Source organism: Jaculus jaculus, unplaced genomic scaffold (assembly GCF_020740685.1).
Source record: "Jaculus jaculus isolate mJacJac1 unplaced genomic scaffold, mJacJac1.mat.Y.cur mat_scaffold_37_1_1805170_arrow_ctg1, whole genome shotgun sequence".
NCBI classification, from domain to species: Eukaryota; Metazoa; Chordata; class Mammalia; order Rodentia; family Dipodidae; genus Jaculus; species Jaculus jaculus.
The window spans coordinates 176,741-192,176 of NW_025423493.1; the positions used below are offsets into that span (position 1 = coordinate 176,741).

The window sequence follows — 15,436 nt, forward strand, 5'->3', positions numbered from 1 at the left end:
ACACAAGGTCTATTACTGCAGACACCACATACTCTGGATATAGGTTACAGAAAAATTAAGTTGTAACTGAGCTGGAAGCTACCTTGTTGCTAGGTAACATGATAATATAAGGTGCTTTGCAAGTTGGCCAAGACAATAAAAAAGGATCAGTAGTCTCTGTTGCAGTTACCTTTGAGATGCTGGTAGAAGACATCCTACCAAGAGCATCTTGTGGGATGTAAGGGTTTATTTTGGCTTATAGAGTTGAGGGGAAGCTCCAGGTGAAAATGGTGACAGAGGATGGACATTATCTCCTGGCCAACATAATGTGGACAACAGCAGCAGGAGAGTGTGCAAAAAAGCACTGCCAAGGAGAAGCTGGCTATAACATCCATAAACTAGCCCTCAACAATGCATCTCCTGCAGGAGGCTGTAATTTCCAAATTACCACCAGATTGAGGCCTGCCATTCAGAACACATAAGTTTATGGTGGACACCTGAATCAAACCACCAGTCTTGCCCTGTTGTGGACAATGGATGCTATAAAACTGAATATAAGATGTAACCAGTGATTCACCAGTGGCATGAATCTTCTGGGGGCAACAACTGCCTCCTCATTGGATTTGATGTCTGTTTCATGGCAAGGAATACATGCCTGGTATTGTAAATCCACCCCAAAGCCTATAGCTAGGGAGGTCATAGGCCCCATGGGGGAGCTTGCCACTGACAATTTGCTCAGTGGACTTGAAATTACACTGCATTCTAAATATTTGTGGTTATATTCATAATCTAGTGTAGCTCTCAGCCTTGATAAGAGAGTCATCTTTTTAAAAAAATATTTTTATTTATTAATTTGAGAGAGAGAGATACAGAAATAGGCAAGGAGAGAGAGAGAGAGAGAGAGAGAGAGAGAGAGAGAAAGAGAAAGAGAAAGAGAAAGAGAAAGAGAAAGAGAAAGAGAAAGAGAAAGAGAAAGAGAAAGAGAGAGAAACTAAGCACATCAGGGGATCCAAACACTGCAAACGAACTCTAGATGCATGTGCCCTGGTTTGTATCTGGCTTATGTGGGTCTGGGGAACTGAAACAAGATAGTTTGGCTTTGCAGGCAAATGCCTTAACTGCTAAGCCATTGCTCCAGCCTGAGAGTCATCCTCTTGGCAGTAGGTGACAGCCAAAGCAGAGACCCATAAGTGGTCAAAGTGACTGCTGAGTACTCAGCATTAAGCAGAACATCTATATCACCTCTTCAAGCTCAGGAATCATCATAGAAGAGGGGCTGAAAAGAATGTAAGAGCCAGAGGGCAAGGAGAGTACTATAAAATACTGTCTTCTAAACATCAAAGGCTGTTGCAATCATGAATGCACAGTGGCCGTGACCACTCACAGAAGACCTGACCCTCCCTCAAAAAAAAGGTGGGAGGGCCGGGTAGACAATGGAAGTAGTACAGTAACTGGGCAGAGAAAAGGATTCAGTAGGGAAAAGTTGTATAAGAGAAAGTAATGAATCACAAGACATTTTATACAAGTTTAAACTGGTGTAAAATAGAAAATAAGATAAAAATAAATATGGGCTAGGTATATGACTCAGTGTTTAAAGGTGCTTGCTCCCCAAGGCTACTGACCAAGTCTGGATACCCAGAACTCTTGTAAAGGCAGATGCAAAATGCCACGTGCATGACTAATTCCAATTCTCCGAAGGCAATGGGAGGTGGAGTCCAGATAATCCCCAAGCTTGTGGACCAGCTAGTCTGGCCTTCCAAGCATCAAACAAGACCCCGTCTCACATCCCTATCATACCTGCCAGTGCTCAAGGATCATTTTGGAAGAGGTGATGGAAAAATGTAAGAGGGAGAGGATGGGGAGGAGAGTTTAGAGCATTGTATTCTGGACATGTGGTGACCACTACATGAACTACCTCACAGTAGCTATAGTTACCCACACAATATTGGGCCTGTCAATATGTCATCTTAGATAATCAGGGAAGGAAAAGAGGTTGGCAAAATTAAGAAAGAAAGAAAATCAAAAATTTAGAAGAACTGGTTGAAGGGAGGAAGTTATTTAGTGGAAGTATGGAGTACAAAGAAGGGACAAGAAACTGCACACCAGTAAACTATAATCGAAATATTATATATTATTTACATGTATAAAATGGTCAAATTAAAACATTAATTTTTTAAAAAGAGACTCTGCCTCAAAGTAGAAGGAAAACACTAACACACAAAGATTGTTTTCTGACTTCTAAGCATGCTTGGTGACATATAAAAGCTGATACACAGATGCATGAATACACACATGCACACACATATCATACCAAAAATGTTGTACAAGAACTGACAAATAATTTTAATGATACCTCTCAAAAAGTAGACTAGGTTAAGAACATTAAACAAACTTTTAAATATATGCTACGGACATATATATTGAGTATTCTTCACGATTAGATACTTTGATAAATGTTGTAAATGTAGACATCTTTTACAGAAGAGTTCTCTTAGATTTGCAAATACAAATGGAAAATTCCACCTGAAGTGCATGTGCTATTATTCTCCCTGGTGGAGTAAAGAGAATAGGACATCATTAAACCCCTAATTTTATCATGCAACAATGATCCACCCTCAAAATTCAGTTATACTAGATCTAGATTAGAGTCTAGCTTCTTAATATTAAAAGTCAATGTCTGACATAGAGTCATCATTAACCTCATGAAATGTGGAAACATGTATGAATACAATTGACTTAAATATAAGCAATCTAAGCAACATGTTACTATAAAATCCAAGAAAATATTCAAACAACAAAAGATATAAAAGAATTTTCTAGGGCTGGAGAGATGGCTTAGCAGTTAAGCGCTTGCCTGTGAAGCCTAAGGACCCCGGTTCGAGGCTTGGTTCCCCAGGTCCCATGTTAGCCAGATGCACAAGGGGGCGCACGCATCTGGAGTTCGTTTGCAGAGGCTGGAAGCCCTGGCGTGCCCATTATCTCTCTCTCTCCCTCTATCTGTCTTTCTCTCTGTGTCTGTCACTCTCAAATAAATAAATAAAAATTAAAAAAAAAAGAATTTTCTAGTGTCAGTTAATTCTTTAAAATTCATTTTTACTTGGTTTCATTAAGCTAATCATAACTTTTGAATAAAAGATATGTTAACATAAAATTACATTAAAGTTGGGACACAAAAGGATAAAAAATTCAAGTTTGTTACATTATTTCAAAAGAAACTAAATTCAATTCATTTAGAGAATTGTAATGCTATTCAGTTGATATAATGTATAAATTTTTATACACACATCACAAATTCATCCATGAAGATAGATAATGGCTTAATGAATTTATTACATAAATTCACTTCCTGACAACTTACGCAGATATTTAAAATGATTTGTACTAATAATACACTAACATGAAATTAGAGGTTTTGAAACAGAACTATAGTACCCTCTATCTAAAGCCGCACATGAGAATAGAGTGAAGGAGGATAAAATGAAACATAACTAGGAGAAACATTTTGAATGTTTATTTGCTCTATCACTCCAGGTTTCCATCAGGGGATGAGATTCATGAGCACAGAAAAAGTAATGGTGAACAGAGATCTAGCAGAGTTAGCACTGATGAGGAAATGACAGGGGGGAGGGTTGATGAAAGCCAGCTGAGGAGGCACTGCTAGGACCAATAGCCTGAAGGATGGTCCTCTACAGAGCTAGGCTAAAGAAGTGAATAAACTGTATCCACTGCATGCCATCAATGACAGAACATGAGTTAGCACATATTTTCCTAGGTCAAAAAGGGCTCTTTTCTCTGAGAAACTGAAGTGTAGTCAGAATTGCTGTCAAACAGTTCAATCTTTAATTAAATAAAACAGCATGTAAACAAGGCATGATGGCACACATATGTAAGCCCAGCTTTCAGGAGGTAGAGATGGGACGATTAGAAGTTGGAGATCATCCTTGCATGTATAGTAAGTTCCAGACCAGGGTGCACTACATGAGGAGAGAAGAGAGGAGGGAGAGAGAAGGAAGATAAGGGAGAGGAGGGAAAGGGAAGAAGAAAAGAGAGGTGAGAGGCAGGATAGAAAACAGAGAGGACAGAGGACAGAAAAGAGAGGGATGAAAAGAGGGAAATAGAAAGGAAGGTAGAGTGGGAGGGATAAAGGGAAGGATGGAGAGAGATCAAGGAAAGAGAAAGGAAAAAATGGTGCCTAAAAACAGAAAGCACAAGAGTGATGAAACAAGTATGAATAATTGATGATGTAGCAAGGTGGTCCCATACTTTTTTTGGAAACTTTAGGTTCATGTATTTGAAAGTATGACAAAATTTATACTTACCAAATCTAGAGATGGTAGGTAACAGATGGTAGATAGATACATTGATAGATAAATAGAAGATTGATTGATAAAGCCTATCTCCAAATGGCACAGGAGTTGCAAACTATAGCCACAGGCCTAACATGGCTAGGTACCTGTTTCTTTATGGCTGTAGGATATGAACTTTTTCAACACACTGGGAGGAAATGAATAGTATTTCATTAATATGGTTATTAGATAAAATTCAAATTTAAATATTTAAAAGTAGTGCCTTTGGAACACAAACAGATTATTCATTTACACACTGTATGGTTGCTTTCAATCTACAACAGAAGAGGTGGCAACTGACAACCCTTGGCCCACACAGCCTGAACATTGATCTGAGCCTTCCCAGCCTCTATTGTAATGATTAAAAATTTTTCACTAAGGAGTCTGCACTTCAGATACCTTTCATATGGAGAGTATTTGGACAAATGGAGTCAATTTGTCCTATCAACCACAAAGAATTTATGACAATCAAGTAGACTACATTTCTCACTGTGAAATCAAGTAAGCATTGGCAGAATGAGGTATTTAATGAATCCTCTGAGTAACTTCATCCTAAAGCTATTTTATAGTACGGAGGTATTAAGTCATTTATTAGCATAGTTTACATTTGACCATCTTTTTCTAGAAGTCTTAGTATTTTCAGGAGCTGAACTTATAACCATGGTGCTGGAACTCTGTGATAGTTGAATTCTACAGGGATATTTCCTCAACTACTTGCTTCCAAATTATTACAAAACTCAGACAAGTGGCAGAATTCATATCCAGATTAATTCCCCCACATTAACAAAGAAACTTTCTGCTAACAAGAAGTCCTTTGTCTTTGCCTTTTGTTCTTTGATAAAGATTCACATGTAGCCCTTGTACTCATGTTCCTCCTGCATCCCTTCACCCCCCAAGCACTGAGAATACAGGCATGCACCGCCACACCTTGGGTAATAATGCTTTATCAAGACTGGAGAGATGCTCATCTGGTAAGAGTGCTTCCCAGACAAGCAATGAAGATCTGAGTAGGACTGAAACCATCTCAGCACAATTTCGTAGAGCCCACATAAACAGCTGGGCATGGCAACACATGCCTGTGACCTTAGTCCAGAAACTTGAGAATTTGGTACTCATAGTAATGGTAGCTGTGTGTACAAAGAGAAACTCCATCTCAAGAAAACATACAGATGAGTGATGGAGGGGGAACAGTTCATACATGTGTATATATTTCACTCAACTCACCAAATGTTATATAGAATATATATATATATTTTTTCCCCCAAAAGCTGTTATTCACCTCAGGAAGCTGTGTAAAAGAGGACCCATGCTCAAACAACCCACAAACCTTCAAACTTAAGTCATTTTCCATAGCCACCATTTTTCTGTATAAAACTGCAGCATTCAAAAAGATTTTATTAAAATATTAGAATTTTAATTCCATAACTACATTTCTTGTCACTTACTAAAATTGCCAACTTACCTTAATCATCCTAAGGTACAGGTGCAAAGAATGTGCCATGACCTTAACAACCCTGTCACAAAATTCTTTGCAAAACATAGTATGGCTGCCTTGTACTTGATTAGGAGCAATGAGAGGGAACCTGTAAAATCACCAGAACTGCTGTTGCTTATACAATCTCCCTAAGGATAAAAAATGAGGGCTGAAGATATTGCTTAGTAGTTAAGGTGATTGCCAGCAAAGGCAAAGGACACACAGTCAATTTCCCAGTATCCACATAAAGCTAGATGGTGCATCCAAGTTCCTTTGCAGTGACTAGAACCTGATGTTTCCATTTTCTCTTCCTCTGTCCCTCTTTCTCTATTTGCTTCTCTCACATAAATAAATAAATTATTTTTAAAGTGAAATTAAGCAATCTGGTTCATCCCCCCCCCCCCCCCCCCCCGCTTGAGGGAGTGTCTTTCTCTAGCCCAAGCTGACCTGGAACTCACTATGTATTCTCATGCTGGCCTCTAAATCATAGCAATTCTCCAACTTTGGTTTCCAGAGTGAAGAGTTAAAAGGCCGCCATACCTTGCTAACTTCTGTATGCTTTTTTTTGTTTGTTTGTTTTGTTTTTGTTTTTTCGAGGTAAGGTTTCACTCTAGCCCAGGCTGACCTGGAATTCACTATGGAGTCTCAGGGTGGCCTCGAACTCACAGCGATCCTCCTACCTCTGCCTCCCAAGTGCTGGGATTAAAGGCGTGTGCCACCTTGCCCGGCCTAACTTCTTTCTTCTAATACACCAAAATATCACTAGGAAGTATGATCTCAAGTTTTTGCTTTTGCTTTAGGTTGGATTATTTTGATGTGATTGGGTCTTTTTGTGAGGGTGTGGGGTTGTTTTGAAACGGGATCTCACTCTGTAGACCAGGATATCTTGAACTTACTACATATACCAGACCAGGCTGGCCTTCAACTGATAGCAATATGGTGGTTTCAACCTGCCAAGTGCTGGATGACAGGAATTTGCCATCCAAGTGCAGCTTGGTTTTACTTTTCAGATATGATCTCTCCTGGTATCTCTGGATTTTGTCTAACTCATAATTCACCTGCTTCACCCTTGCAAGTGCTCAGATCACAGAAATGGGTGACTGTACCCAACTCAAGAAACTCTAATTGTGCACATGTTATAATTTTAATGTTATGCACAACTTTTACAATCAGCTAAAACAAATTTTGTAATTCCTTTTATTTTCCTTTTGAAGTAGGGTCTTTCTCTAGGCCAGGCTGGCCTGGAATTCACTATGTAGTAACAGGGAGCCTTGAATTCTAGGAGATTCTCCACCTCTCCCTCTAAAGTGCTGGGATTAACGGTGTGTACCACCACACCTGGCTGTAATTCCTTTATTCCATTAACACACACACACACACTATTGCTAGAAAAATTGAAAAGAATCAAAAGTTTACATCAGTAATAGACAATTTTCAACTCCTAATATTATGTTAAAATCTTTTTTTTTTTATAAGTTGGAAATCATGCAGTGTTTTATTTAAGGGAACATTAAAACAAAAGAAAACAAAAAAACCCTGATGAAATGGTCTTAAGTGGGATATAAATCCAGATTCCTTTGTCAATATATGAAAATTGAAATTTAGCAAGATTTTGAAGTTTTAATTTTTAAACATATTTAAAACTCCATGATTGGAACTAATTTAGAGCAGTGCCCCTAAGTGCAATATGACTTAACCAAGCACTATGCCACATGAAAATGCTGGCCTTCACCATTACTGTCCAGTGAACAAGGCTACTCCAGCCATGCAATGTCAACACAGAGACCACGTCACTTTTGGGATAAGAACCACAACCCCAAACCAGAGCAACCTGCACTGGGGTTCCCCCTCCTGTGCTCACACAGCCTGTGCTGGGGCCATTCCTGTGTTCACACAGCCAGTCTTTTCTACTTGGGGTTTCTGAGACATCCATTGCTAGCACTGCATCTCTCCCAAGACGTGAACAGGTATTGGTAACCTGCTAGACCATATAAATAAAATTAGAAGGTGTTGGGGGCAGCAAATTTACTTAAATAGTGACTCCATAAATGTGTCATCTGTAAATAATCCTTTAAAATAATCTTCATCTATGCCTTTTTGTGTATTATATAAATTTCTATTTACATAAAATGCATAGAATTCATTACTAAAAACACTGAAATTTATGGGGAGAATCAAGTCCTTCATTTTCAGTGTGACTAAAAATGTACTGCTGGTTTTGATTTTATGATCTAATACTGTAATTTTTAAAATCAACTTCAGGCACATGTATGTCACTGATGGTTAAATAAAACACTGCTTGTGTTAATATAGTAAAGGAAAATGTATCCATTGTTAACTTATTGTCAGTGCTCTAGTAGGGCTGTACTAGTGGTACGGAGTTCATTTACTAAAGAAATGCTGTACTGCCCAAACATTTGGAGTTTTACCCTTAAATGTTTTGTACTGCTGATTCCAGTAAATGCTATAAGATTCTATTCCAGATTTTTAAGGAAAAAAAAAAAGTTAAGTCAAGCCTGCAAGGTACAGCTTTCTCAAGTGTCTACAATGCCAGTATGAAAATTAAAAAATTAAGTTATATTGATACATCCAAGTTTTATATGCAGTGATGAGCACAAACATTGACAGAGATAAAATACTGATGCAAATAACACACCCCAAAATAATATATGCAATTATTTCCCATCATTTACAATACAGCAATTACAATGACACTCCAAACAAAAGCAAAGGAAAAAATCAAAACCCCAACTTCTATTTCATGTAATTACACGTATACAGAAATTAGAAGGCTAAATAGCAACTAGCTCATCACCTAATTTCACAGCTATCTGAAGTGGTAATCATTATATAGCAGCTTATCTATGATACATTCGAGATAGATGATACAATTTATTACTTGCTGTAAGCTAAAACACAGCCTTGGTTTAATACCTTTCCTTAATTCCACCTCTACACTACAATATACTTGAGATCTATGCAAAAAGTAGCTACCTTTTATATAAGAAATGGATGATTAAGTCTTTGGTGCTGTAAAAGCAACTTCATTTAAACATCACCACCATCACCACCAAGGGCGGGGTGGGGGATAAGGGGGAAAACCCAATACACACTCCGAGGAAAAAAAGCATGTAATTTCTGTCCCTGATGGAATGTATTAAATAAGCAAACACCACCAATAAGCAAAACAAGAACTACAATGTAAAAATATTTTTTTAAATAAGCAAAAACCAAAACCCTCTCACATGCATAAATGAAAAATTGCACACAAAGAACTCACATCTTTTCAAAAGCTTCAATAGTAAATATTCTGCTACTAATTATGAAATACTGCATGGTCTGCCCAAGCTCAGATGAAACCACATCATGAATCAATAAGCATTTTGCATTTTCTTTCATTATCTACTCAAAGTCATGCCTACTGCACTTCTAAGCATTTTATTAAGTCCAATTATATAGCAAACACTCCCAAAATAAACTTAAATTGTATTGCATTTTCACTTAACTGTATATAAAATGCTGTGCTGTGACAGTTACTGACTACCCATTAGTTATTGAATCAAGTTTTCTTAAGTACTACTAACCACTTGCTTTTCTTGAAGCTAGATCATTCTGAAAAATCAGACAGCAGAATTCAGCTATAGCAAACATGCTGCTGTCATGAGGAAAAACAGCAACTATCTAAAATCATACCACACAAACCCAAAAATGAACTTACTCTACTGAAAGAAAACTAAAGAGTAGATCTGAATTTTAAGTGTTGCAGTCCTCAACATCTATAGATAGGTAATAACGTTAACAACCTCAAATATTTAAGGCACTGTGTGGGAACGGTTTACAATGCAGCTGAGATTATTAGGACATTAAGAGCAAAGTCTAGGCAACATTTTGCCCATGCAAAAGACACAAGCAATGTAAAGAATAGCTCAATTTCTTAGGTTAAGTGACCCAACATTTACACACTAGGACACAGATAGTACAATTTACTCATATGATGTAATTCTGACACACGTACATCTGTTGCTCTAAGTCTATACACAGAATGGCTTCCCAAATGTGGACGTGTCTTGCACTATTTAGCAGGTAATTTTATAAAAATAGCAGGAGCAAAACTGGACTTCTGCTCCCATAAGTCACCTGTCTAAAGTTACTATGTAAGAAGATAACATGACCAAAGACAAGTTATACCAAATGTGCAAAACACATTAAAAGTGAGATTTTTTTTAAAGCTCAAAGTTGTTTAAATTGCACCCAAGTCTACATGATTCAAAAATAATTTTCTTGTGTCATGGCTAATATTTATTAAATACCATGTCTTTATTTTTTTTGACATTTTTTAATTTAAATATTTATTTATTTATTTATTTGAGAGCGACAGACACAGAAAGACAGATAGAGGGAGAGAGAGAATGGGCGCGCCAGGGCTTCCAGCCTCTGCAAACGAACTCCAGACGCGTGCGCCCCCTTGTGCATCTGGCTAACGTGGGGCCTGGGGAACCGAGCCTCGAACCGGGGTCCTTAGGCTTCACAGGCAAGCGCTTAACTGCTAAGCCATCTCTCCAGCCCCCATGTCTTTATTTTTAATCAAATGTTTGCATCATCGAGCTTACTCAATATACTCTCTGAGTTTTCACATATACGGATACTGGCTGAGCTTTGTTGGACTCAGAGGAAATCCAGCATGTGCAGACGATGCTGCAATGTAAGGGTGTGGTGGGAAGATTTCTTTGTACTGGGTGTGGTGGGAAGATTTCTTTGTACTGAGTCTGATGGATGGTCTGGGGTTTATAACAGATGGGGATTTATGCCCACTGGGACTTGGTGAACTATTACACTAGGATGGGAGATGTTGTAGGTTGGATGCTGTAACATAGGTCTTGAGGTACATGGAGAGGCTAGGAGGTGGGACACTGGAGTGGCACTACTGAGGGTAGATGATGACAGGTATGGAAGCAGAGTAGGATGTCCTCCGAGGTGCGTATTTCCAGCCAGATGTGCATGTACTGCTGTGTGGTTAGGACTCCCATGAGAAAGAGTGAATGGATTACTGGTAACACTAGTAGGGATATAGGCTTGCTGTCTTTGGTGCCCAAAGTTTCCATTCCACTCTTGATGCCCAGATCCAAAGTGCTGAACCTGACTGAAGTTCAAATGCTGCTGCTGGAATGCTGATGTTAATTTTTGATGACGACTACCCATGGCAGAAGGCTGGTTTGATCTTTCAGGGGCAGATCGTCCTTTTACTAATGGCTGGCATGTAGAATCTGTGTTGGCCATTTGCTGATCGGCTTTTAATCCACTTTCTATTCCCATTGGTAGCACAACAGTGCAAACAGATGGCTTGGCTTCTGAGTCAGCACAAGTTACCAGTTCTGTGTCCTGATGAGTGTCCTCTGCATAATTGCTCTCTGCAAATGGACTGTCCTGCCCAGAAGAGTCAGACGTTGGAGAGCCATCCACAGTGTCACAACCACTTTCTTGTTCATCATCTGACATACTGTTCGGACTTTTGCAAGGGGATGGGCTAGACTGTGCTGAGCTGCTGGTGCTCAGGGTACTGTCTGGACTACTCAGGGAACACATCCGATCAATATCCAAAGTGCTCTGGCAAGCCTCACAATCTAGACTGCCTTTGCATTCTCTGAGTGAATGACGTGGTGATGTCTCTTCATCATCAGTGTCACTACTAATAGTGATCACACTCACTGCAGGACTTGGGGAATTAGCGATGATTATAGTTTGCCACTGTTTGTCTGCAACTGATGAATCGGAGTGTTGTATTATAGATGCTTCACAACAGTTTCTTGCCTCTCCTTCTGAACTGTGATTTTCCTGTGTTTCTATGCAACTTAGTTCCTCAACTTCCTTCCCATTTATTACCTTTGGAGAAATAAATGTTGAATGTGGAATATTGGTATTCTGTAATGAGTTACTCCTGTTCTGGCACAGCTTATTTTTCTTGGTAGTGGCAGGCTGAGGCCAGACAACATGTGTGATGCCCACACTAATAGGTTGAGGAGCTGATAAAGTTATTTGATTGGTTAGAGAGGTTGTGGCATCACCAAATTGTAATGACTGCTGTGTGAAATAACTTTCCCCTAGTCTCTAGGCCTCTGTGAGCCAGCCATGCTTTCAGAAGGGAGTGATGCAGCAGCAGGAGGCATGGGAGGTACCTGCTGCCAGGCAGGCACCAGCATCTGCTGTGTTCTTCCAGACCAAGTCTGAGAAAGAACTGGTTGGATCTGCAGTGGCTCCATGGCTGGGGCCTAACTTACAAGAGGAGTAACTGGTAGGTTTACCATGTGCAGCAGGAATACCTTGAATAGCTGGGGGACAGATAATCAGTGTCTGATGGAAGGCATCACCACGACTGCACTGTGCCATTCCCCCCTGCAAAGGAATCCCATGGTGCACAACGGAATGAGCAGATGTGGTCAATGCCTGACTTCTCAATGTTGCAATTTTAGTAAAATTGGCTGTTAGTGTGGCAGTAGTACTTGAAGGTCTTTTTTTTTCTTTTAAAAAAAACATTTTATTAGCATTTTCCATGATTCTAAAAAAAATTCCATGTTAATTCCTTCCCTCCCCCCACTTTCCCATTTGAAATTCCATTCTCAATCATATTACCTCTCCATCACAATCATTGTCCTTACATATATACAATATCAACCGATTAAGTACCCTCCTCCCTTCCTTTCTCTTCCTTTTATGTCTCCTTTTTAACTTACTGGCCTCTGCTTTCCATGAATTTAAGTAGCATATGTTGGAAAGCAAGAGCAAAATGAAATTACAGAGCAGAGATAAGCATCCTGACATTACTTTTCTATTCCAAAGTTGTTTGTTTTTCCATAGAAAATTTACCCATTTGTAAAACACAAGGTGATCAACTTTTGTGTTTATTTAACCTGGTTAAACCTCCAATTACATCTGTACTTATGACTTTGTGACCCACCTAACATAGGCATCACCTGTGTCTAATGTAAGATGAATTTAGATTAAGACTATGTCCCTATATAAAACTTTTAGAGTATCCTTAAGTGTCTGTAAACAGTTGAAGAATCTCTAACTTTAGGCATGGCATTTAGGTTTAGCCTGAAAATTCTTTCCTACATACACACATCTTTATCCACATGCTTTGACATTCTCAGTACCACTCAAAAAGCATTTTTAATGAGCATTCTATGTCCCAACATTGAAAAATTCTTTTCCAGTTCCTTCAATCAATTCATCTCACCCTGTCATTAATTCTTTTTTTAATTCATTTTTTTTATTCCCCCGAGGGGGTGCACCATTCCAGGAAGTACTGCAATACCAGGTCGATGCATGGAGTGGATGGAGTATGCTCCTATTCCAACTCCAAGCTCCAAAAATCCTTTTAATATATTGTCCATGGATAGAGGACATATCAGATATTAGACTGATAAAAACAGATACTACACTTGATCTTAGCCAAAAGGCTGAGAAGTGATTATCATTCTTATAAGGCTATTAAAAACCTAAACCAAATTGATTAATCCTATTACTAAAAAGAAAGCAGTCTTAATACAATTTTATATCATTAATACCAATAACACACTTGGCAATGATTTTATTAGGAGTAGCTAAGGCAAATTGTGTTGTTATCTTAAGGCAGGCTGGCTCAGAAGTCAGATCAGTTACCTCCTACTTTTAAGTAACAGGACATTACAATCTTTTTTTTTAAAATATCGGACAAATTATAAGTTACCTCTTTAGAGGAAGTTCTGTTGTTTTAAATGATCCACTATGTAAGGTGAAGTTGACCTAGAACAAATATCTGGCAAATTCATTCCTGTAAAAGACATTTAACTTTTCCTTTTTAACTTCTATGCTTACGTCTTTGATTTCCTTGAAATAGTTCTCTAGAGGATAAAGGAATGTCACCTGCATCTGTCTCATCTCTTTAGTTACAGACAGTCACAAACATGACACGACTGGCAAGCACAATGAGCACACATAAACACATATACACATATACACACGCATAAAAAGAACAAATCCTCCTGATAAAATTTAAAAATTTGCTTAAAAACTTGAAGCAATCTCAATTTCTTGTGTTTTTAAAATATCTTTTACTATGGCAATTAGCTCCTTTATACTCTTTGCTAAAAAATTTTTTTTTCCTTAACCCGTGTTCCTTCTGCCTTGAGAGAAGTTTTAAGCCTTTCAACAATTGATGCTTATTTAGGATCTGTCCCATGATAGAAAAGAAAGAGGAGAAATGGCAAAACCAGAGGGCAACATTCCCTAGGGGTTCCTCAATGGGCCTGACTGCAATTTTAAGATCTGGCAGCAACTCTAAGAGCATTTACTGGCTGTTGCATGCCCAGTTTTGTTGATAGGAAGAGAGGCTAAATAGGAGGTTTGCCTGTAGTGTCCTCTATGCAGACCTTCACTCACCCCTAGAGTGGGGTGGCGGACTAATGGCTGGGACGGCCGTCCACTCTAGTGACATTCAGGTCTTTCGTCATACCTCGGGCCTCACGTTTGGGCGCCATTTGCCCCAAGCAGCGGAGAGTCGAATAAAGAAGCAAGGTGAAAATCAACCTGAATGAAAGAAGGCAAAGAAACACAAGAAGGAGACCATGCTAGATATTTGTCACGGCCTCGAGAGTTTATTCTTACATGTAGGTTTATATAGGGTTGTAGGGGGAAGGGGTCGTGGTCAGGGCAAGGAGATGTAGGGGGAAAGGGATGTGGCCAGGGCAAGGAGTTGTAATTAGAGGGGATGTAATTAGGTGTTCATCTAATCTTGCCTAACTGGCTTAATGTCCTGACTGCACCAGGCTTCACATCCTGACCATAAACTAGCCTTTTGCAAAAGATAAGATTCTGTAAGCAGTCTGCTGACTGGTTCCAGAAGTACCTAACAGAAAGCGGGATAGACCAGCTTTCTGAGTAATGAGTCAGTTTATGAGCAGGCCCAGGCAAAATGGAGAGGCTTTTGCTCTAAGGCTCCCGACACCTACCCTTGGATATGTCCCCATTTCTCAATATATGAAAGATTCATTTTCTTCTTCAGCCTCACCAGATATTGTAAGTTCATCTGATAATCTTATGAACAACTCTCTCACCTGAGTAACCTTTCCACACCATAGAAGCACTTTGATTTGATCCTAACGGTCTTAAACAAGGAATGATTAAACATATTTCCTCCTCGTTTTTATTGGGAGAAATACAGATGTCATTGTTTGCTAATGACAGGCCAGGTTAAAAAATAACTGCCAAAATGTGTTCTAAATTATCAGATATACTAGTGTACATTTAAGCAGCAATTAATTAGTTATTCAATTTCCCAAATATTTACCAAAGTTTGTCCTTAAGCTTTTAATTTACTAGTGCCAAAGGCAAATGATGTCCAGCAAAATTTCGTGTGCTCAGATGCTGCTCACATATTCTTTTTCATTAAACCAATAATCATTTCTCATTGAATTTTCTTTTTTTAAATTTTTATTAGCATTTTCCATGATTATAAAAAATTTTCCCATGATAATTCCTTCCCTCCTCCCCAACACTTTCCCCTTTGAAATTCCATTCTCCATTATATTACCTTCCCATCTCAATCATTGTACTTACATATATACTATATCAACCTATTAAGTTCCCTCCTCCCTTCATT

General features: G+C 38.7%; 1 non-coding gene and 1 pseudogene across 1 annotated transcript; both read right to left on the minus strand.

Annotated features, from left to right (window-relative positions):
* Positions 1-10,427: 10,427 nt before the first annotated feature.
* Positions 10,428-12,297, minus strand: LOC123457342 (annotated as a pseudogene).
* A 780-nt stretch (positions 12,298-13,077) lies between these two features.
* LOC123457359 lies at positions 13,078-13,268 on the minus strand. The gene has a single exon (XR_006635002.1). It is a non-coding gene; the product is annotated as a U2 spliceosomal RNA (small nuclear RNA).
* Between the last annotated feature and the right edge of the window lie 2,168 nt (positions 13,269-15,436).